The sequence below is a fragment of the Thermobia domestica genome, chromosome 5 (assembly GCF_964235325.1).
Source record: "Thermobia domestica chromosome 5, izTheDome1.hap1.1, whole genome shotgun sequence".
In the NCBI taxonomy this organism is placed as follows: Eukaryota; Metazoa; Arthropoda; class Insecta; order Zygentoma; family Lepismatidae; genus Thermobia; species Thermobia domestica.
Genome location: NC_137458.1, coordinates 300319309 through 300343235, shown reverse-complemented (window position 1 = coordinate 300343235; position 23927 = coordinate 300319309). Strand labels below are relative to the sequence as shown.

The 23927-nt window shown below is 37.1% G+C and overlaps 1 protein-coding gene across 8 annotated transcripts in view; it reads right to left on the bottom strand.

The window, feature by feature from the left end:
• Nucleotides 1-23927, bottom strand: part of Tet (Ten-Eleven Translocation (TET) family protein) — a 327152-nt gene that overhangs the window by 27242 nt on the left and 275983 nt on the right. The gene's annotated exons all lie outside the window — the stretch shown is intronic.

The following is a 23927-nucleotide window of genomic DNA, read 5'->3' as shown; positions in this document are numbered from 1 at the left end:
GTCCACCACAAAGTTTACTTGGCGCGAACTGGGATCGAACCAAGGGTCCCATGCGCCAGAGGTGAACGCTCTACCACTAACCCACCGCGGCCACCAAATCTCATTTTGAAGTATTTCAGAATTTGCACAAATGTTTTATTAGAAGTGGTTTATTTCAAAGACAGAATTAAATTTGATTTTTTTAAATTCTGTTTCCAAGAAAAACAGGTTTCCCTGACTTTTCAGCGATTTCAAGAAAGGAAGGGTGGTACGTATTCTAATTATTTTCCACAGTGGTCGAAGTGAGACGGTATGCGGTGGTATACCATACCGCCTCTGGTTTTTCAGTGATGATGGCATACCGCTTCTGGTTTTTCAGTAATCAAGACATACCGTCACTGAAGAGCAGATACTAAATACGTTTAATAAATTCATTTTTATACACAGTAATTGACGAATAGCTCTCCATGTAAAAAGATTTTATTTATGTAGAAATAATTGCTAAGTGGACAACACCGGTAATTTTTATTTTTATATTTTTCCTACCACTTCTTTTTAAAATGAGGTGTCTTCAAAGAAGTTCACCTAGTTTATATTTTGATGTGCCATATTGAAATGTTTCTTTCGAATGCATATGTGTGTTTTCTTAATTCATATAAATGTCGTGTTTTGAGCATGAGCGGATTTAAGGTTTGTTTGCTGTAAGGGCGATTCTTCCGGGGGTTTGGAAAACCCCTAAGTTGAGTGGGGGTCCGGGAGCTTTCCCCCAGAAAATTGTTAATATAAAAACTAGGTTTTTGACCATTTTCATGTATAATTCTCTAAAATACAACATAAGGATGTATATATATTATTCTTCAGAAAGTTGTTGCCGAGGGATCAAAGCCTCTCCATACCCCCCCCCCCCCCCGCAACCAAAGAGAAGCTCTCTAGTGATTTTCAGTCATTATGTAGACAGAAATGCAATTTTTTAGGCAACATACCCTCACTGTATTTCAACATTTACATAGCCGGTACATTGAGTCAAAATCGTAATAAAACATATCGTCTCTGCTTTTTTTTTTTTTTTTTTTTTCACTTCGATCACTGATCTTCCAACTTGTGTATCTTTATTAATTCTACAATTACATATCCTAAGTAAGTTCTGTACGTAATGGAAATTTTATTTATTTTTGTTTTAATAGTAACCAATGCACGCAACGATTGACTTACTCTGCCGCTCAAAAGTTTCCGAACATCCTGGAGCATTTTTGTGAGCATTTACAGTAAAGCTATCTTTTTGACATGAGAACTTGGCCGCCGTGTGTAGAAAAATACTCCTGTCTCAAGCATAAAATTTAACGACAGTTGAATCCAGGTTATAGAAGTACTACATGTGATATGTCCAATCATATTTCTTAAAATTGGAACTAAAGAAAAAGACAATTTGATATAGATATTGCAATTATAAAAAAACTGTGGAAGATGAGGCAAGATATTAGTTTTGCTTGAAAGATATCTAAGACATGTGGGGTCAATGCAATGGCAGAAATTTGGAAGGAAAAGTAGTTCTCCAAATTTTGTAGTTTCTTATAGCTAATAATAATAATAATAATAATAATAATAATAATAATAATAATAATAATAATGAAAATGAAGCCGAGATTTCTTTCAAAAACTGATGAATATACTGACTTTTACGTTCACTAAGTTCTAGTTTTAATATTTTTTCCCTCATCATACCTTATTGTTAACGCATTGCACATAAAGAATGCACTTTACGTGTTAAGTAATGTAAAAGCAAAACTTATAACTGTAATTTACAGCACGGATATGAGAGCATTGTTATTTTATGGTCCATTTACACTTGCCAAAAAAAGAAAAAGAAAAAAAAAAAGAAAACTCGTGATGAAGAAGCTAAACTTAATCCTTACGTGCAGTATAATTTCATGTTAGTGTGACAATAATTATGCAGCAGTTTGTTATACATATTATATATATATATATATATATATATATATATATATATATATATATATATATATATATATGCAGCGTGCGTGTGCACAAATGGATGATCATAATTTTCTATTTTTACACTAGCAGCGTACTTTAAAGCACGTCAGGCAACAAAAAATAAATATAATTTGCATGAAAAAACTTGGTCAGATAATTTATGTATACTAGACCGGAAAAATAAAGAAGAATCTTATGCAATTGAATATAAATTTGAGAATAATTCTCGAGAAGCCCACCACATATTATAATATATATATATATATATATATATATATATATATATATATATATATATATATATATATATATATATATCTGCATGTAACTTGTGATAGAAGCATTGTACAGTCAACGTCAAAAGTTCTTGCCGTTTGGTAAAATTTATATTGGTGTGGAATCGCTGGAACGCACAGCAAATTACATCCTTTTAAATGTAGTGAAAATTGTACTCAAATCGTCCTTCCATTCTGAAGCTATTTACGAAAGTAACTTCTTCAAACGGAAAGAACTTTTGTCCCTGATTGTACATCTATTAGTTTTCAAAAAAACAGATTACGCTTTCTATCAAAAACAGGTTTCAGTTTTAAAAGCAATTCAGTTTTCTATCAAACCGGTTCGATTTTCTATCAAAACCTTTTTCGCTTGTTTATTAAGGTTTTTTTTTTTTTTTTAAATTACAAGTGAATATTACAAGAACAACAATGGATACCGGATTAGGCAAAAATCGCACCCAAAACTCTTTTGGAGAAAACGGTTTCAGTAGAAATTATAAGCAGTTTTGTAGAAAACAGAAAAGTATTTTTTTTTTTTTTTTTTGTTGTTGAGAAAACTAAAATGTCATCTTCCGTTGTTGTTTTATTATTTTTTTTTTAAAGTTTTGCCCATCCAAACTTCTACTAGGGTTGCCAACTGTCCGGTATTTCACCAGCCTGACCGGAAATATTGCTGTTATTTTGATTAAGGCCTGTGACCTGTACTAACTTTTTATGCAGCCCCTTTATGAGTGGTATTTTGAAATCTGTACTCCACAATAAAACATTGAAATTCGAAATTTTCATGTAAAGAATTGTATACATACAGTATATTAAGAATGGAAAACGATTTCTGAAAGCAATTTCACCTAGTTCAAAGTATAAATTTAAAAAGTAACTCGCATTCTGTAAATCCAAAACTACTACCTTTCACCATTTATCAACGATTAATACATTTTGTTCATCTGTTTAGATAACTTGAAAGAGACGACAGGAATTGCGTCACCGAAAATTTGAAATTTACTTCTTAGGAATTTTATACACTTATTGAGTGAAAAAGGACTTCTGAAAACAATTTCCTGTAGGTGAAGTATAAGTTTAAAGAAGAGTAAATTTCATTTTGTAAATCGAAAATTGACACGTAAAGATTCTTAATATACTTTTGTTCATCTGTTTCGCTAATTTTAAAGAAGTGGCAGTTACTGGTAAAAATAATAAAATGATAAATGTTGATTTCAGTTTCTCATTTTTAGCACAATTTATCTATTAAACTTATTAGTGAATGTACTACGGATATGCAGAATACAGGATGGTACATTTTCTTCCATGGATTGGTCCGAACAGAGATACTTTACACTTAGACCTATATCATACGGAATTTTGAGGGGGTGCCGGTAATTTTATTTTCCAGAGTTGGCAACCCTAAAAGAAACAAAAGAATCTCGAGAAAATCTACGGTGACTATGCTGTCCTGCACAAATTCAGATTGAACCAGTGATGCCAATTGAAGGGAAATTTCCCTTGGCGCAGGGAAATTTTGAGTAAATTTTGGAGAAAAGGAAAAAAGGGAAATTGCTTGTAATCTCTCAATATTGCAGGGAAATTTGAACCTCTCTTCAGTCATTTATAGATTGATTGTATTTACGTATCTGATTAATCTCATTAAAATTCAGTATAAATTCAACATCATATTTGTTCCAAACATAATCCGTTGCACATATTTCACATAAATTCTCACAAGCTATCTTGCTTTGAATTCGTTAATATTTATCAACATTACACATCGATTAACATATTCGGTTAAATTCGAAACATTACAACAATGCTTATTTAAAATCTTTTATCAAAATTAATCTTCCCATTGTTGAATTAAATGCAATGCAATAAGATGAAATAATTATCAATTAAATTATCATTCCAACTATTATAACAGTTTGGTTTGGATTCGTGTTCCGGACGTGTCAATGTAAATATGTATATATGGGCGAATACTGGGTCATTAGTGTATGTGTGTGTGTGTGTGTGTGTGTGTGTGTAAGCTTACAAATTTTCTGGTGACTGTGCGCACAGAATTATAAATTCTTAAGAATTCCGCATCTCTAAACTTTGATTTAGTTTGTATTGTGCTTACGAACATTCCTCGTGTACAGCCAAAGACAGTAGCAGCTAGAATTTTCTTTGTAACTGTTCGTATTCTTTCAGTAAATATGGGAGTGCTGTTCTTAAGTAAGTACATACCAAATATATACTTAATATTTTCTTTGTATCTTAGGTTACATTAATATAAAAATCTATAACGATATCTAGGATCTAGGATAAAAATTAAATTTACATAATATTTATTTTATATCTTTTATAATTTATTTAGGTTGTCCGTCCTGACCGAGGTACTTATAGGGTTTTTCCTCAGTCACACCCGGCAAATGCAGAGATTGCACCTTTAACATAGGTCCTGACCTACACCTTTCCATATCTTTTCCCCTCCTCTATCGCGACGATTTAGATACCTAAACAACAAATCAAGTTCAAATTCTGCATAAGCTCAAAGGAAGGCTACCAGGTATCTGCTTGTATATGGGTATAAGATTGGGGTTAGGGGGTGGAAGCGAAAACGATTAAAAATACGTTTACTAAATACAGTATAAACGGTGTGGATGAAGGGAAATTTTGTCCGGAAAAGGGAAATTCTAAAGCTTGTGAAGGGAAAACGGCTCTGTAGGAATTGACATCACTGGATTGAACCAGGAGGTTCTCGTACCAGAGCTGAGCATTCTATCACTACGTCATTGTGTATGGCTGATCATGGCGAACACGTCACACATAAGTATCCACTCACATAGAAAGTGGGGAGTGATTCTGTGTTCCTAGAAAAAAAATCAAATATATATTTCCTAGAATTACACGTATGAAGAAAACAGTGTCACGTGCCTTGTATAATTAAGGTAGCTGCTGATAAGGAGCAACTCTGAAACAAGGAATAACCAACGTCAGGAGATCAAAGCACTGAACTAAACAGGTAATTTGTACTATTGCTTAGTATCTCTCCTGTACAAATAAACATCATTTATAACAGCAGTTCGTAGTACCATCAAAGAAATGCGTCCTTGGCTTTCTGTTCTTTGAAGGCAAAGCCAACCAGGGATTGTCATCAACTGTCTGTTTCTGTGTAAAACATAACCAATGCAACTTATCACGTGTGTCGCTATGTTTACAAACAGTCTCTATACAGGTCCCTGACCTCTCTTCTCTCTCTCCTATATATATATACACATACATACACACACACATGTATACACACATACACTCGAAACAACTGACTGACTGTAGTACGCGCTTTTGCAGTTCGCCTCTTGTCTGGTCGCCTGGCTTCGGTTTGGTCTGGCCTAGATAAATGAGTCCGCTAGGTTTCCCCGACCACCAAGGTCGGGGCCGGAGGGAGTAGTATCGCAGTGAGGGGCAAGAAGAGAAAGAGCGAGTGAAAACTGATTCAAGCCCCGTAGCGCCCACATATTCAAACGCACACGCAAAACACTGACCACCACCACACTTACACCACATCACATATGCATATGGCACACGCAGACACACAGATTCGAAATCACACACACATATATATATATATATATCCATTACTCGCACGCCTGTAAAATCAATTTCCTTGTCTCTCTACGGATCATATTGTGTACATATGCGTTTACGTATACTGCCGAGTTCTCCCAAACAAACGTAAATACTCGTCCCAACGTAATACTCAATACACACAAACCATTTAGCATGCCATTAGAACTGTAATTTGTTATGTGTTTCAGTGTTGACGGAGTCACGTCAGATGAAATGTACACTAACAAACAACAGATTGGATAATAGAAAAAAAAAAAGCCCAAATTTCCACATAACCATAACAGACGATGGGAAATTGTATTCACAAACTCCCCTTCCCCTTTGAAACAAATATATAATGACAATAATGTTGAAGGTCTATTTTCTTAACGTTTGAATTCCTGGTTAATTTTGTGATAATTTCAGGAGTTACTCATATAATCAAATCGTATATTCCAGATTTTACTATCCACCACTGTTTTAAAACATTCTAACATTCATTCATTCATGTAGCATACAACGGATCAGGGGCGGATCCAGGGGGCGATCGCCCCCCCCCCCCAGAAGAGGAAAATTTATCATCCTCTGATATATATAAATAAAACCTATCCCAAATTCTGGAGCCCTTAAAAGTAGCAGTATGACAACCCACCGCCCCCCCCTTCAGAAGTCGGTCCTGGATCCGCCCCTGCAACGGATCATGCGAAATCGCAGGGCTGACGGGTTAATTCATGACAAAAAGTCTGTCATTCTTTTGTGAGGGAGTTGGAGGGGGGGGGAAAGCAGTTGAAATTTTAAGTTAATTAGAGCTTTTCTGTTTCAACTGTGCTCCCTGCTGGCACTGCTGTCGATATGTGTTTTCCCGTATCTACCTCAAAAGAGGAGGGACAAGTTGCTATGGCCGAGATTCTTCAATAGTTGGTTGCGGAAGCGTTGCCACAATTAATTATTTCACGGGCTGTGCACCGTCTTGTTAGCCATTTCTAAGTAGCCTACGATCTTCACTCGTCAAGACCAAACGACTGAATGACAATTGGCAACACAGCCATGGTCATTCGCTTCTTTCCCCTAAGCAAAGTGAGGATTTCCTCCGTAAGGGGGTGACGGGGGGAGAGTCAAAGAATGTTTCACATATTCTCCGAGGGCACACTTGAAATAAAAAGGCTCTAGCAACTAAGATTGTTTATAACAGAGGTGATCAACCTTTTCTGAATTGCGGCCAAAATGTTAAAACATTAAAAAAAAAACTTTTGTATTGGCAACTTTTTAAGGTTTAAAAGTAATGTAATTCCGTAAGTAATAGCATTATTTTCCATTTTTCTTAATTTAATTTAATTTTATTCATTTATTTATTAATGTTTGAACCTTTAGATGGCATTCTGAGATAGTCAAAAAAAAATCACCATCTTGTTGTTTACATCAGAGAAAATATATTGTCGGCGTTCAGGCAGAAGTCACTAACTCCAAAAACGTACCAATGAAGTTAGGTACTTCTTCCAGTACGATAACGATACACAAGGTGAAGTCAGGCTAGATGTAGCAGCTGAAATTGTGATGCTAAGCGTGGTTAACCTTAGTATAGCAATGCCATCTGCTACATCTAGCCTCATAATACGTATCAGAACGTCCACCTTGTATATAATACTCGTAATGTTTTTGGAGTTAGTGACTTCTGACTGATGAGGCTAGATGTAGCAAATGGCATTGTTATGCTAAGGATAGCCACGCGTAGCATCACAATTTCACCTGCGACATCTAGCCTGACAATATTAGAACGTCGTGTATTTCACCTTATGTATCGTTATCGTACTGGAAGAAGTACCTAACTCCATTGGTATGTTTCGGAGTTAGTGACTTCTGTCTGAAGGCCGGAGATATGCAATTAAAGTATAAATGTTTTTAAAATCCCCCTTTAGACGCTGAAAGCACAAAGAAATGGATGATCGGTTTTAGCATACAGATACATACGGAAATAAAACAGATATATTCGCAACGTTGTATATAAAAACTTCTCATTATCTATGACCGGTTTTTTTTTATTATTAATGGCGATCTACATATGAATACTAAGTAGTTCCACCATGAAGAAATTTGAACTGAAAAATGTGAATTCCTTTTTTTTTTCGCTAAAATTCTGCTCCAATATTGAGTAAACGTCATTTCTACGTAATACACACAAACACACACAAAAAGTATTATATAACTGTGCTACCCTTCCCAAATCATTATGATGGGTTTCTTCCATTTTCTCCCCGCACATGAAGGAGGGGGAAAAAGTGTCAGTATTGCGTAACAGTTTTTCAAAAGCTTCTGTTCCTGGGTTTTTACACCTCAGTTGACCTTGAAGAGGGTGGCAGGGAGATGGGGGGGAAACTATTTCCAATCCCTGAAAAAAAATCCTATAGTGGCAGCAGCAAACAAAGAGGGACGGACAGACAGCCAGACATAACAGGGTGAAAGTTAAATACGTAGCTTCCCTGCGGGGCCTTTGACTCTTGGACGTGAAGAGTTAGACCTGGGAGTCTCCTTGTGTTATCAATATCTGTCAGGGGGGATTTTCCCCTATTTTGAGGGTCCTAGAGTGAAGGGAGAAAACGAGGGTAATTTGTACCGGCAGGAAGTGGGTCACTTGAACATCCCAACAAGACAGTCAAGTTGGGAAAACAGCATTCAATTGTCACCCGTAATCAGCTTGCACCCTAACTCTCGCTTTCTTTCGCTTTTCTCTTATATATCTCTCCTTGATCAGGTCGTTCTTTTCGGGGGTTCCATGTCATCTCATGGATGACCCCCAGGGTGAATGGTAAGTGATAGGGAGACGAAAGCTTATGTACCCGGAAGTATTTTCCCCTCGCTCACATGCATATTCTAACTTTTGTATTGACAAATCACAGACACCCTGCTTACTCTCTTAAACATTTTTTTTATCTGTTTCCCCTTCTCACTCTTAATAGCATTGGAATGTGGATAATGTTGGTATTCCATCTGTTGCTTCTCTGGATTTTTTTTTTTTTTTTTTAGAAAGAAAACTAGACAATTTCAGCTTTCCCGCCTTTTTTTCGTATATTATTTGCACGAGAATACTGTATTAATTTTATTCCTTCCTAATTTTAAAATCGTGAACCAAATGTTATTTAATTGTGTTTTCAGTCATTTCGTAATTTGTAGTTAATTCAATTTTGACCTTCAAAAGTTCTGGAATTACTCTAGTGATGAATTTTTCGATCAAATGAAGGTCATATTTACAAACGGCTACTTGAGACGAGAGATGTACACTCATGTCCAAAATGATTGTCGCATATCTATAACTGTCTTCTTATAAGAATATAATTTGATAATGATTTTGCAGGGTACTTTTAATACTGATACTATATGTATAATCGGGAAATATATATTTGTGGTAAATTTCATAAGAAAAGAATTATAAATACGAAAATTAGAATGAGTAAAACAAAATGTTGATAAATGAAAAAAGTTCGTTTTGTTGTTTTTATTTACTGCTCTTTTGACATGAAGTTTGCCATATACATGTCTTTGCCGATTATACACATACTAACATTATACAAAATGCCGAGCGAATTCGTTATCAACTTATATTCCTACAACAACATATTTATAGACATGCGACAATAATTTTGGACACGAGTGTACTACTCATAGCAGTAAATTATTGAGAGAAGCATTTTCTTGTATAGACTTGATTTATTGAAAATTATGCACCCATACAATATACTAGTACCTAAATAAGCAAAAACACATGTGTTCAAATACGTTAAATTTACGTTGATCGGTTGATCTATATACCTAGGTATGTAAAAATGAATGTCGCTAGTTTGCGACTTTGATCGAGATGGGTTGCGTGGTTCAAGAGGTACAAATTTTCAACATAGATGAGGTTCGGACCTGGGATTTTTTTTTATTTTATTTATTTATTTATTTTTTTTATCATTTCATTTTCACAGTACAATGTTGGAGAGGTGAAGATATTTAAAAATCATCAAAACTGACCGATATTAGTGTCGAACTCATAGTTTTCAGGGTGACTAAGACGAACAGTGATACTTCCGATGCCGTTTAAATCCAAATTCACCCCTTTATGTCCAAAATGAAATGTATTCTCCCCGTGCGAAGAACGGGTATTCTGCTAGTAACAGGAGTTAAAGTGAGGGGTAGCGCGGGGGAACGCCGTTCCCAACCTCGAAAATATACGTACGCTGTCCCCAGTTCCAAAAACATTACATTGGACAAAGATAAGCGGAAGAACTGCGTGACGTCATGCTGCTATCTACCGTTCCCTACCTTTTCAGATCCACTTTTACCCCTGGCTAGTAGTATAATTAAGGGTGCTTACAGAAGAGTTTGTGGTAAAGGTTATGCCCACCCATACGATTTATGAGGCAGCGGGGAGGACAGTTTTTCATTGAAAATGGAACAATCGTATTTTGAGTATGGCATAATGATGCAACTATAAACGGCGAAAGTTCAGAAATTGAATACAATTTAGTCTACAAAGAAAGCTACCGAAAAATTAATGTCAGAAAATCCCACAAAATGGGATTTTCCTCACAGGTTGGCATCACTCGAATGGATTTCTTCGCCTCACGATCGTCTACAATATACAGGTGACTGATGGTTGCCGGTGAGGGTAAAGGTTCGACTATCGGCATTACAGTTTTGCCAGGTCTCCTGATTTTTCAGGAATTTCCTGGTTTTTCAAGTTATCTGGTTTTATATTATTATTATTATTATTATTATTAAGGTGTTAAAATTTTCCTGGTTTTCCGCATCACCCAAAAGCTCTTTGAAAATGTAGACTTCAGAAACACCCGGGAGTTCTTATCTATAGATGAAATGTACTTGGGAGCGAAAGTTTCCCTATCCACGTCATCAAGAAATCTTCCAAATGATGGCCTGCGAGATTTTAAATTCAGGTGTCTTGGATTCTATATTGAAGCAGTACACCAAATTCAAGTGAGATATGTGTTTCATGACCCCGTCATGAAACCTTTAGAGATGATTAGCCCATCAAATGTGAAACAAGCAGAATACGTATTACAGAACAAAGTAAATTGCAACAAGAGACACAAAGTGGCGGTTATTGCGAAACACAGATTTGCAAACTGAAAATTATGTTCTGTTCAAAATTCTTGGATGATTGTTGGTGAAAAAGTATACAGATAACCAGTTAATGTTTCCGTATTTATCTACATTTGTTTTGTCTCTGCCTTCCTCACTCAAGTGCCGCTGTAGAAAGAGTGTTTTCTACAGTGAATTTGATGAAGACAAAACAAAGAAACGGACTGGATACCCAAACATTGCAAGGATTGCTACATACAAAAAGGCTCACTCCCAATACCTCATGCTATAGATTCCCTGTGGATCGCTCTCTCACCAGCAGAGTCAATGTAGATATGTACGCAGATAAAAAGGATTATACTTTCCAATAGAAGGCTAATCACTGATGGGTTCACTGTTTGCCTTCCAAAATAATAATAATAATAATAATAATAATAATCTTCCTAATTAACATCTTTAGATAGTAAGTTGTGTCTCCTGGATTTTTCTTGGATTTCAGATTAAACTTTTTCCAAATTTTCGAAAAATTGGTTGGCAACACTGTCGGCAACAGATGGCAGCACATACCCTTATCTTTCCAACGTGTTTTGTAGGGAGTAAAAATGTTCATAATTATCAACTTCAAGATATAACATATGCAAACTTGGTCCAAAGACAAATTAAATCAATGATAAGGTTGCGAAAACAAAGTAAACAAGGTTGGCAACTATTCTGGTAGAAGGTATGGTGGCAGGAAAAAGAGGAAGGGGGCGAATGAGACTACAATTTATGGACGATATCTAAACAGAAAAAAATTGTATGTAAAGACGAAGAGGTTAGTTGAAGACTGTGGAGCATGGAAGCTCCTCAGTTGCGACAAGTGACCTGCCAATAATGGCAGAATACCTAAGATGAAGTTGACTTAATTGTTGTGTAAATTGTTTCTCCCTATCACATACATTAGAAAGATAAGGGATAAGTGCTGCCATCAGTTGGCGAAAAATCAAGCTTTTACAATCACCTTCAAGCCGAAATACAATTGGACCACGTTAACTCGAATTGCTTGATAAGTCGAACTTTTTCACATTCCCTTGTACTCCCCATAATACTCAATGTTAAAATAACCTCTGTAAGTCGAATGTCTAAAAATTACAACTCGATAAGTCGAATTTTAAGAGTTTCATAATCCTATTTAAAAACGTCGAGGACTCGAACTTTCGTATCTGCGAAGCTCTATGAGTCAAAGTTTACCTTTATAGGTCGAATTTCTATTAATGTGACTTCGATAACTCGAAGCCATAGCTCTATGATTTTACATAATTGTCATTGTTGCTAATGTGTACTGTAATTGTTTCTGGTGGACAAACACTGTGTGCGTGAGTTTTCTCGGGGTTCTCCCGTTTCCTCCCACTTTCTTCATTCCATCATTTCATTCGTTACTCATCATCACCGTCTCCTTTAGCCTACCCGGCATAACCGTGGGACATAAAACTCAAAGATTTCATTTCACTTCAATTTTGTAACTATGTTTTACTCATGTCTGATATTTTATTTTTACTGGTCATCTCATTTAATTTCAGAACTTTCACAACTTCGAGTTCTAGAGGTTGTATAGTCACTTTTCAGTAGGAATGCGAAACCTCGATATCTCGAATTTTTGTTGTGGCCATCTTGATAACTCGAACTTTGATTACTCGAAAAACTCGATATCTCGAATTTTTGTTGTGGCCACCTTGATAACTCGAACCTTGATTAATCGAAAAAACTCGATAACTCGCATTTTTATCTACTCCCTTCAGCTTCGAGTTATCAAGATCCCACAATATTACGTTGTAATACGTACAGTTGTAAGAATGAAGCCTTTCATTTATACAGGGTGGCCCAAAAGTAGGTAACTGATTAGCTCATTGCATTTTATATAATTTATTATTGTTGTCCAGACTTAGTTTCTTTATTATCTGTTTTTAATGTGTTTTACTTGTATCTTGAGCTCGAAAATAAACCCATAAACTAGAATGTTATACTTGATCAATGCAGGGATGTATACCTATTTTTGGGCTACCCTGTATATGTATTTATTGGTAAAGATCTGTTTTGGGAATATTGTTCATTCACCATTTCAGCTATAAGCAGAATTCAAACGTAAAAAACCCTCTACACTTTCAATGTCTTTATCTCCGCTGTTGTATACATGAGAATAATAATAATAGTAAAGTAATGTACATTGACTTGAATTAAATACAACAACAAACCTGTCTTTAATTATCTTTTATTCAAATACTGTTTCTCTCATATAATAACCATACAAGAGAAACGAATCTAAATTACTTAAGTGGGTTTACATGTGTGTTACAAACGACATATCGGGAGGAATTTTTCGGAATAATGAGGGAATATAAATGATGTTTCGTAACACATTAAAATTTTTGAAACTGGAATTAGTAACAGCAGTGGAGAAGGGAGTGTAAAAGTAATTTTTCCCTACATCCCCCTTCCCTTATGACGCCATCTTGTCTCCGTGCCACTCTAAAGCTTCCAGTATATGTGCTGTCAGGCCTATGAAATATTTCAGTTCGCTCATTTTTCTTTCCCAAGTCATAAAACATCTGACAGTTTTTGATGAACGAGGAACACATGAAAACCTGGTGTGCTTATAATCTTCGCAGCTTGCTGCTTGTGCAACTGAAAAATTAATATTAGCAGGGTTTGCATCGGCCAACTCAAATATTTTATAACTCGAATAATGTGAGTAAGGAGTGGGGATGTATACCTTTTTTTTATTATTATTATTGCGGACTTAAGTTTATTTCTCGAAACGAAACAGAAATTATTTCCTTTAAAACATACAACAGTTTGATTGGATTTTATGCCTTCCATTGTTCCTAAAAAGATTATTATGGCTTTACTAGTATCATGTTATTTCACATATAAGACTTCGTAAGTAAGTAATTATATGCTGCAGCTATTAATGTTATTAAGAATACATTATATACCCCTATATCATGAAATAAATTATATTTCACTGAAAATAACAGCATCATTTTTCTAGCATAGTTTACAATAATTATTTCCTTAGGTATATTTATTAAGTCCTGATTTGTTAAAAGTATATACAGCCTCTATTCTTTTTGAAAGTTTTGGGAATATCCTGTGGTAATACTCCCTTACGGATCAGAGTAGAACAAAGGGAACTTCAAGACGTGCATCATTTCAAGCATCTGGGAAGTATTTTGACGAGAGACTTACTGTACCAAAGAGATCAGGTCAGGAATTGCCATAACCAAAGAAGTATTAAACAAGAAAAGGTCACTCTTAACTAGCAGGCTCAATATTGGACTTAGGAAGAAGTTGATCAAGTGCTACATATGGAGCATTGGACTGTTTGGTTCAGACTTGGACATTAGGGAAGTTAAAGAAGAAATATTTAGAAGCTTCGATATATGGTGTTGGAGGAAGATGGAAAAGATAAAATGGGCGAAGAAAGTAACAAACGAAGATGTTTTAAAACGGATAGGAGAGAAGAGGACGCTTTCAGTCTGCATCCTTCATAGGAAGACCAATTGGGTTGGACACATCTTACGAAGAAATTGTCGTCTTCGTACCGCCATAGAAAGGAAGATGGAAGGAAAGAGAGGAATAGGAAGAAGAACACAACTAATCGATGATTTGAAGAATAGAAGAAACTATTTGGAGTTAAAAGAGGAACTGAAGATCAAGAAACATGGAAGAAACATTTCAAGGTCCAAATCTAAAATTGAAAAAAAAAAAAAAAAACTAAGTCCCAGGATGTGCCAAAAGGCAGAATACTTGAATAATAATATATCCTTTAACTCTCTGTAAATTTAAAAATCTTATTTTTGGACATAATAATTGCAATCTCTTAAGACTAAAAGACTGTAGAGTTGTAACTTAAACTGCGTTGTATGTTACGATACTGAAGACTTTTTTTTTTTAAACTGAAACGGAGTTATACATAGTTCAAAATGGGTTCGTTTTTTTTTTTTTTTTTTAACCGAAACAAAATTCTAGACCGAAAGTTATAGTTGTGTGAAGAATGTGTTCCATCGTATAGCCCCGACCTAGCTTTCCCTTTCAGGGCAACAATTCATCCAGTACTGCTAGGCGCCAACAAGCTCCAAGAATCATTGCCAGGTCAAAATATTTTTTTAAAAAATGGAAATCCAGCCCAAAACCAAATCGGGATCCATAATCTTTGCCTAATCACAACAGAAAATCAGGTCGGCTTAATCCAAGGCATCATATTGCACAGTAATCCCATTACCCTACAGCACATTAGTGATCTAGGCGATCATCCGCAGCAGGGGTTTTACGGAAGGATAATGAGCCCCCAGCCTAGAGAAGCAGTGACTATTACAGCTCTAAAAGAACTGGGCGATGGGGGTGTCACCACATTCATTCATACCGTCGGTCCGTGGGAGAATGGTTTTATGGTATCAACGTACCGGTAATGCACTGGCCTACACAGAGTCCATTTCAACCCAAATGAGCAGTTATGGAATGTTTTGGAACGCAGACTTCGCGCCACATCACAAAGATTCACCTTTATGCTTACCTTAATTGCAATTCTCCCCATACAATGAGGCAATGGGCTGTCATTTCCCAGAACACATTTCGCCCTCTGAATGCTTGGAAGAAGAGACTGTCGTAAAGACAAGAACTTAGGCTAACCCCGTATTAGGAGCCACTACAAGAGACAGTCAGATGAGTGAACTTTACAATACAAATTCGTATGGGTTTCGGATACTTTTGATCACATACTATTTAATGTGCATGCTATCGATATTATTAACTAATTAACTAAACTAACTCAATGGCCTATGGAACCCAGAGGATTAATGCCGCGTCCACAAAAGTTCTCCATTGACTTCTGTCCTTAGCCAACTGGATCCAGTTTCTACTTTGTATCCCTATTTCTGCGAGATCCATCTTAATATTGCCCTTCCATCTGCGCCTAGGTCTTCCTAATGGTTGTTTCCCGATTGGTCTTCCAGTTAAGACTTTGAAAGCGTTCCTACTTTCTTCCATCCTGGCTACATGACCTGCCCACCTGAGCCTCCTAGATTTGATGACCCTAATAATGTTTGGTAAACCGTATTAATTATGTAGTTCCTCGTTATGAAGTTTCCGCCATTCCCCATTCCCGTTCCTCGTGGGTCCGAATATTCGTCTCAAGATCTTGTTCACATGTACTTCCAGTCTACGTTCTTCTCTCAGAGTAAGCGACCATGTTTCGCAACCATACAGGACAACAGGCATGATTATCTGGTATTTATATGTTTTTGTTTATATAGCTTCAAATTCCGCGACAGAATTCGCGACGACATGAGATTTTGAACTTTAGTCGACATTTAATTTCTTCGTGAAGATGGTTTTGGTCTGTTGATACTGATCCTGATCCTAGATATTTGAAAGTATCCACTTTATCAAAAGTATTATTTGATATTTTAACGCATCCATAATTTGGTGTATTACGATCCCGACGATCTTCCATGTATTTAGTTTTCTCTGCATTTACTTATAATCGACATTATACAAAATGCAAATTTACAGTCAATTACCATACAGGCATCATAGCTGCTCAATGTTAAGCCATTCATGTGTATATTACGTATATCAATACTGCAGAACTCCGTAAAATTATCCATTTCAAATGAGAAGGGGAAAAATGAACACATGAAAAATAAAGTTGAAAGTGCCACCCCCTTCACGTAAAAACGAAAATGAAAACAAATTAAACGAGATATTCAAATGTGATGTTTTAAAATGACTTTTTTTTTTAAATCATGGAAATAAGTTATTCATATTTCAAAAACTAATCATATCATGCAACAACTAACTCCATTTTATTAATAACGCAACGGAGGATGACAAACAAAGGCAAAAACGCGCTCCGTTATTGATTTCGTGAAGGCTTTTGACCCTGCAGCGGATGAAGTTCAAACCACATTTGAGAGTCAGCAATTGAACGAACACGACAAATAAAGCTATTTTTATTAACCTCGTAATGAGAAAACGTGTTTACAAACACCAAACAAAATTGAAATAACATATTAATCAGCAACAATTGTGAAAAACGAGTTGTCACCGAAGGGCTTGCGGTAGAACTTATTTATTTATAAACATTATTTATATCAATGATATTCAACACGAAATGTATTATTAGTACTACTACTACTACTGCAACTGTATTATCTTTCTCACTTCTGATCTAAGCAGGTGATAAACGGACATCATATAACAGTTTCTCTCATTTTGTTTCTCTATTGAAGAGTTTTCCTGAAGTCTAATACTATTCTTCATATGTCTAGCACTCAAAGATGAGACAGAGCTCACTCGTGACTAAGTGGTTAGCGTACGTGCCTTTGGCGTGGGAGATCCGGGTTCGATTCCCGGCGGAAGCTCATGTAGTTCGGATTCCACGTTAATCAGTAGATCCACGTCTCATATAGCCACGTTGCTGAAAGGGACGCTAAACTAAACTCAAAGATGAAGCAAAGAGACCCTTGAGGGGAAAATCACAGCGCTACATATTATTATTATTATTATTATTATTATTATTATTATTATTATTATTATTATTATTATTATTATTATTATTATTATTGGTCATTTTGGACATTTCTTTCATCTTTAAGATCTCTATCTGTAGCTTCCAATGGATCTAGAAGGTATAAACTTGCTGAAGCAACCAGAATCCGACTATGATAAGTATATCATGATTTTACTATAAACTTTCAAAAAATATATAAATAATAGCTTAAATTATTTTTGGCATTCAAAAAATTGAGTCGGCTTAGGCCCCCCGGACTGGATCCGCCACTGGAAGTTTCTTTCAGAGCTTATAAAAAACTCATGTTCAGATATTGTAACTAAATCTTGTAAAAATCAACAAACACAGTGTAAACTTTTTCCTGTAATTGAGTTCTATACAAACTTTACGTCTATTTTCTCACAACTTCAGAAATGTGACTTGATTCCTTAAACTAAATATCCCATATTTTAATTTTCCCTCCCTCAGCTTGCAGCCAAGGGCGTCATTTATGAGGGCCAGGAAGGGGCTATTGCCCCCCCCCAAGAGTTTGAGGAATGCATATAGTTTAATAGATTGTCTACTAATATACTAGTACAAAACGTGAAAGTCGGTGGTGCTCTTGCCCCCACCCCTCAAGCGAAGTCTGAAATGACGCCTCTGCTTGCAGCGATAATACGTACTTCCTGCAACTGCCGCCTCTGCAATGAAGGGTCACTCCAGCTCGTGCGGGCTCAGGTTCACTATTTTCAATGGGAATCGTGCTTTCAAATCTCAATTACGCTGACTCTAGCTCGATCTTGTGCTCATTTACTTCATTAAGCCCGCGCTCTAAACGATCGGGCTCGCTCTTCTCAATGCGGCTTGCGCTCACTAGAGAGGTTCGCGGAGGATCAGACTCACTAACCTCAATGGGGCTTGCATTTTCACGTGCTCACGCTTAGCAACCTCACTGGAGCTCGCGCGCGGCCAGGCTCACTAGCTTGAGGCTCACTCTTATTAATCTCAATGAGACTTACTCTAGCTAGGATTCGCACTCACTCGAGCTTTGCCTCACTAGCTCGATCCCGTGCTCATTACCCTCCTAGACTCGTGGTTTCTAATGGGTCTGGTTCACTGTCCTCTTTTTGATTGATTGATTGAGATTTAATGCTGACGGCAGCACCGAGGCTACTTGCCCATGTTCCGATCAACACGACTGCTCAAACACGGACTGCCGTAAATAAAATTTAAAAACGAACACATCGAAATATAAGAAACAAAACACTGCTGCAAAATAGAAATAAAAACCTTTAAAAAATAATACATATATGAGAATAAGGAATATATAGCAATAACAATGAATAGTAATAATAGTAACAAAAGAAAATATATAACAATAATAATAGAAGTAAAAAATAGAAAGTGTAGCAGCGATAAATAAAAGAGGAAAGGACTAAAATGTTCAGAGAACGTGAACAATGTTACAAGTGTGCACAAAAGCAAGTACACGCTCAACAATATCAAAATCATTACCCAATGCACGGTCAAGTGTAAGCAACAGTCCGTGACGCGCTCTGAGATCTGAGTGTTCAGGACATTCGACTAGAATATGCCGAATACTCAGTGAGACAATACGAGGGGGGACCCAAAAGAAACCGGATTGAAAGAGCGCTGCCGTTCCTAGGCGTAGTAGAGAGTTCTTCTGCTAAAGGGTCTAATAGAGACCTTCCCAAATCAGTTGGCCAAGCGGCGTCTGCGTAGGAGGTTAACGTTTGATCGTATTATTGTTTTTCTCAACTGTTCTCGTTTGCCGCCTGAGAAATCGTTATGGCAGATTCAAAGGAACAAGGAGTGTGTTTGCTTCCTACTTGGAAAATCGGAAACGAAAAGTTACCAAATGCTTCAACAGGCTTTCAAGAAGGATACTATGAACAATTTTTTGAGTGGTTTGGGCGCTTTAAGTGTGGTGAGATGAGTGTTGAAGATCATGCTCGTTCTGGATGCTCTACATCATTTCGAAACGACGAAAACATCGAACAAATCTGACCCCAAAATCAGCGAGGATCGTCGTTTCATGATCGATGATATTTCAAAACAGGCAGGAGCGAGTTGGAGCTCGGGCCAGCGTAAGGTTTTGCAAATGAGACATGTTGCCGCTAAGTTTGTTTCTCGCCTGCTCACACAGGATCAAATCATTCGTTTGAATTTGAGCCAGGACTTGAAAAATCAGATTGAAAGTGATCCAAACTTTTTGACCAACATGATGACATTTTCCGAGAATTGAACAAAATCTAAAAGGAAAATGTTTTGATGGTGTAGAGGCTGTAAAAAGAACTTCGCAGAGCGCATTGGATGATATAAAAGTTCCAGAGTTCCAGAGATACTTCAAACAGTGGGAAAGAAGATGGGAGAAAGGAGACTGAAAGAATTTTGTAAAAAATGTATTTTTTTTTTTTTTTAGAACGAAAGTCCGTTTTCTTTTGGGTCCTTCCTCGTACATTGCCTCACCTCAAAGGAGGCTTGCACTTGCACGTGCTTACGCTTACTAAACTCATGGGGCTCGCTCACTCACACGCAACCTCATTGTTCACGCATCTTCACACCCAGTTATGGACCCCAAGAGTCAAGCTCGCAACTTCGGACATCTCTGTTGAAATCTCTATTTTATGAAAAACTTGATTTACCAAAATTCCTGTATATAATCAACCTGTCTGTCTGTCCGCCCGGAGACAAAAATCTAAAGAACTACTTGATGGGCCACCATCCATTTTGGCTAGGATGTAGACGGAGAAAGGGTCTCTGTAGTCTCGCGGTTAGAGCGCTGGACTCATGTCCGCGTCGTCCGGGTTCGATTCCCGGCTAGTGCTTCCCAATTTTCGGCGTCCATCCAGGTCGTGAAGCAAACTGAAGAGTCACGTTAATAAAAGACTGACCGGCCACTATAGGTCTAGAAAGTTCCTGATACACCTGTTAGACAGGGGCGGATCCAGGGGGAGCAACCGGGGCAATTGCCCCCCCAGAAGAGGAAACTTTTTTTATTTTATATATATAAATAAAACCCATCCCAAAGTTTGGAGCCCTTAAAAGTAACAGTATGACAATCCACCGCCCCCCCAGAAGTCGGTCCTGGATCCGCCCCTGTAAAGAGAGAGGGCGACGCAGTTCGTAGCTAGACTGGACGTAGTCCACCCGGTCGCTAACAGATGGCGCTGAGGCAGCTCATGTCCACAAAGGACTGTCACGCCAGTGGTTAGTTTATGTAGAGGGTCAAAAATTAGGAACTGAGTTCGTTGGTGAAAGTGTGATCCACTCACCGGAAGTAATAGGAATCAACCGTTTCCGGTTTCAACATTGATCACTATAGAGCACAAACGATTAATAGATACCGAAAAGTGGTGTCCTGCAGTAGATTAAGCATCCCAAGAATACGGTACATTTTATTCTCATCCTTAACCCTCTACTTATACTGAAAGTGATAGGATTCCACTACACTCCGTTATCAATATTAATCTAATTAGAACAAAATTGATAAGCGATATTGAAAAGATTTTTTAAAAAAATCAATTTAGCGTTCTAAGAATAGGTATTACCTTCTATCTTAACCGGAAGTGACAGAATCAGCTACTTCCGGTTTTAACGTTGATAGAGTAAAAAAAAAGCCATAGCAAGGCGTGGTTTTCTGCAATCAACTAAACGCCCCATTCCATCTCTCTGTACTAAAACTGAAGAAGTGGTAGAAATCTATTACTTTCGGTGTCTATATTGAGAAAGTGTCACGCCGTAAAACCAGTCTTTCACACGGTATACACGTGACACTGCTACTATAATTTTGCTTCGATTCCGATTACTTTAAACACGTTTTCCGATTACTTGTGGACTACTCCACCAGTGGCGGATCTAACCCGAGGTGGGTGGCCTACCTCCCCCCACCCAGTTTTTTGAGTAACAAAAATAATTTAAGGTATCATTTATATATTTTTCGAAGCTTTTAACTTCATGATACACCTATCATAATCTGGGTTCTAGCAGCTCTCCCCCGCCCCAGCTTTTACGTTCTAGATCCACCTCTATACTCTGGTATACATTATTATTATTTTAATATTTTAGTGGTCCATTAGTCTCTTACCATATGTCTTGGACTAATTGCTTATTTTTTCCTCCATTACTTATTAGCGTGATACCTGGCCTGATTAAGATGTACAAATCTCTTGGTTAGTATTGTTCTTTTCTACTATTTCTTCTGGTAAACATCTGTGACATGATACTTCTGGTATTATAATCAGGGCCGTGCCGTGGGGGAAGGGCGACGGCCCCGGGCGCCGAAGTAAGGGGAAGAAAAATTCGGGAGAAAAAGGAAAAAAGATGGGAAAGTTTGCTTGGAATATATGTATGGGGCGCCGTCGTATACTCTCGCCCTGGGCGCTGATTTTCCACGGCACGGCCCTGATTATTATTAGTTTCTTTCACATTTCTAGCGTGTAACTTTTGGTACTCTGTAGTGTTTTTCCTTGCATTCTGCTTCTCATATTATTATGCATCCACTTAGGACGTAGTATATGTATTGTTTCTGGATATTTCTGGCATCTACATTTGTAGTCTTACGTTGTGAATATGATTATTTTCAGAATATTTCTTAGGCAGTGTTTTGCCCCCCTCGCTGATCCAGTATCTAGCGCGCGCGTGCCTTTGAAATCATTACAGTGGTTCGGATTCCACTTTAAACTGTAGATTTACATTTCATATAACCTGGGTGCTGAAAAAAAAACCGCCAAACTTAGAAGAAACAAATCAAACAGTGTATTGTATTTGTTGGCTGGTTCTGTATTGTCTCTGATTTATATTAATGGGCAGAACCGTTTAAAGATACTGACATTGCGGTTCTCTAAAACCGGTATGTTTTGTTTTCTAAACCGTTTTCGATTTGGGCCAACGTCACAGTGACCAATCCCCAACCACCCATGCCGATCATTGGCCGAAATAGAGCCGACCGTGTGTGCTGTAAAAGGCTACAGATTTGACCTTTCTTGAAACTAGCGAAAATGATTCTCCGCTCGGGCTCCGAACACACCTATTTTCTTCCGAAATATTCTAGGAAAATTCGAAGATAGTTTCGGAAACAATAAGAAATGCATATTCCTTCAATGCTTACCACTTACAAGAGTGAAAATAAGCGCACATGTAAACAATAATCCAATATGTTGAAGAAATAAAATCTCAAAATTTAGTTCGGTATCCATTTTCCACTCCCTTTAACATCTGTTTTTGATTCGTATCTCCAATCTCGTGTACTCTTACAAGCTTACAACAGCACAAAAACATAGAAGTTCAGAGAAAAGCGTGCGTTCTTACTGCTTAAAAAAAATTAAAAAAAAAAACTTGCATGATAGTGGGTTGGTTACATACAACATGAAACAGCAAAAGTTTCCAATGAAACAAAAGATACAAAAGGGTATCTCTCTCTCTCTTCCAACAAATGCTAGACACTGAAATTTCGTGTATTGGCGTACATATACGAGGAACACGAAAGTACTTTCTATAAGATAATGTATTTTTTTTAAGAACATAACGAGTAGTTAAACTTTGCAATAAAGTAAACTTTTAAAAAATTTATACGAGAATGAATGATATTTTTTTCTTGTATCTGTATGTGTAATGTAAGGAGAAATAGGGTAGTGTGCAACGAATAGCGTAGGGAATGCGATGTAATATTTTTGCCAGTCTTGTCCATGGGTTTTCATATCTCAGAGCCAAGGCGTATATACTTGCATGTGTGACCGAGGGGGCTGGTCTCTGCCGCAGAGGTCGTAAACGAAACAAGAGGTAGGAGGGAAAACGTCCATAAAATTTCTGCAGCAAGAGCTCGCTCGCTCGGCAAGGGGCTAGGGCTCGGGTGAACCTTCTTCCCAAATTACCGCAGCTTCCCTGCACCAACTGGCAACACAGCACACAATTGCTTGCAGTGGCGGGTCCTGGCAGCTACAATCGATCTCTGCAGTGACGTCATAAACGAAGCCTTATTGAGGGGAAGGAGGAAGAGGAACATGTGGTGGTGGGAGATGCGTCATGTACGCTGCGCACAGAATTTGACATGAAAGAAAGATCGCTCGGCTGGCTTGGCAGAAAACGGAGAAAAAGATTTTTCAATGATGGTAACAGAAAACTATGGCAATCCATGCTTCTTTTGTAATTTTTTTTTTATTTTTTAACTTCTGTGTTCTCTTTCAAGAGTCTTTAATCAAAGGCGGTTTGGTTCTTTAAGACGATTCTCTTGTGTTTTTTCCTCTTCTTCTTTCTTACTCTTTAACCTCTATTTCAAACAAGAAAAAAGGGGAGAAAATACACGAAGAAAGTTGTAGTAACACCACAAAACCTTTGTGTCTGTTGGGAAATACCCTTTCATTCCCGTTACTTTCGCTGAAGGCTAGACAACAAACACACACACAAATACACACGCACATTTTATATATATATATATATATATATATATATATATATATATATATATATATATA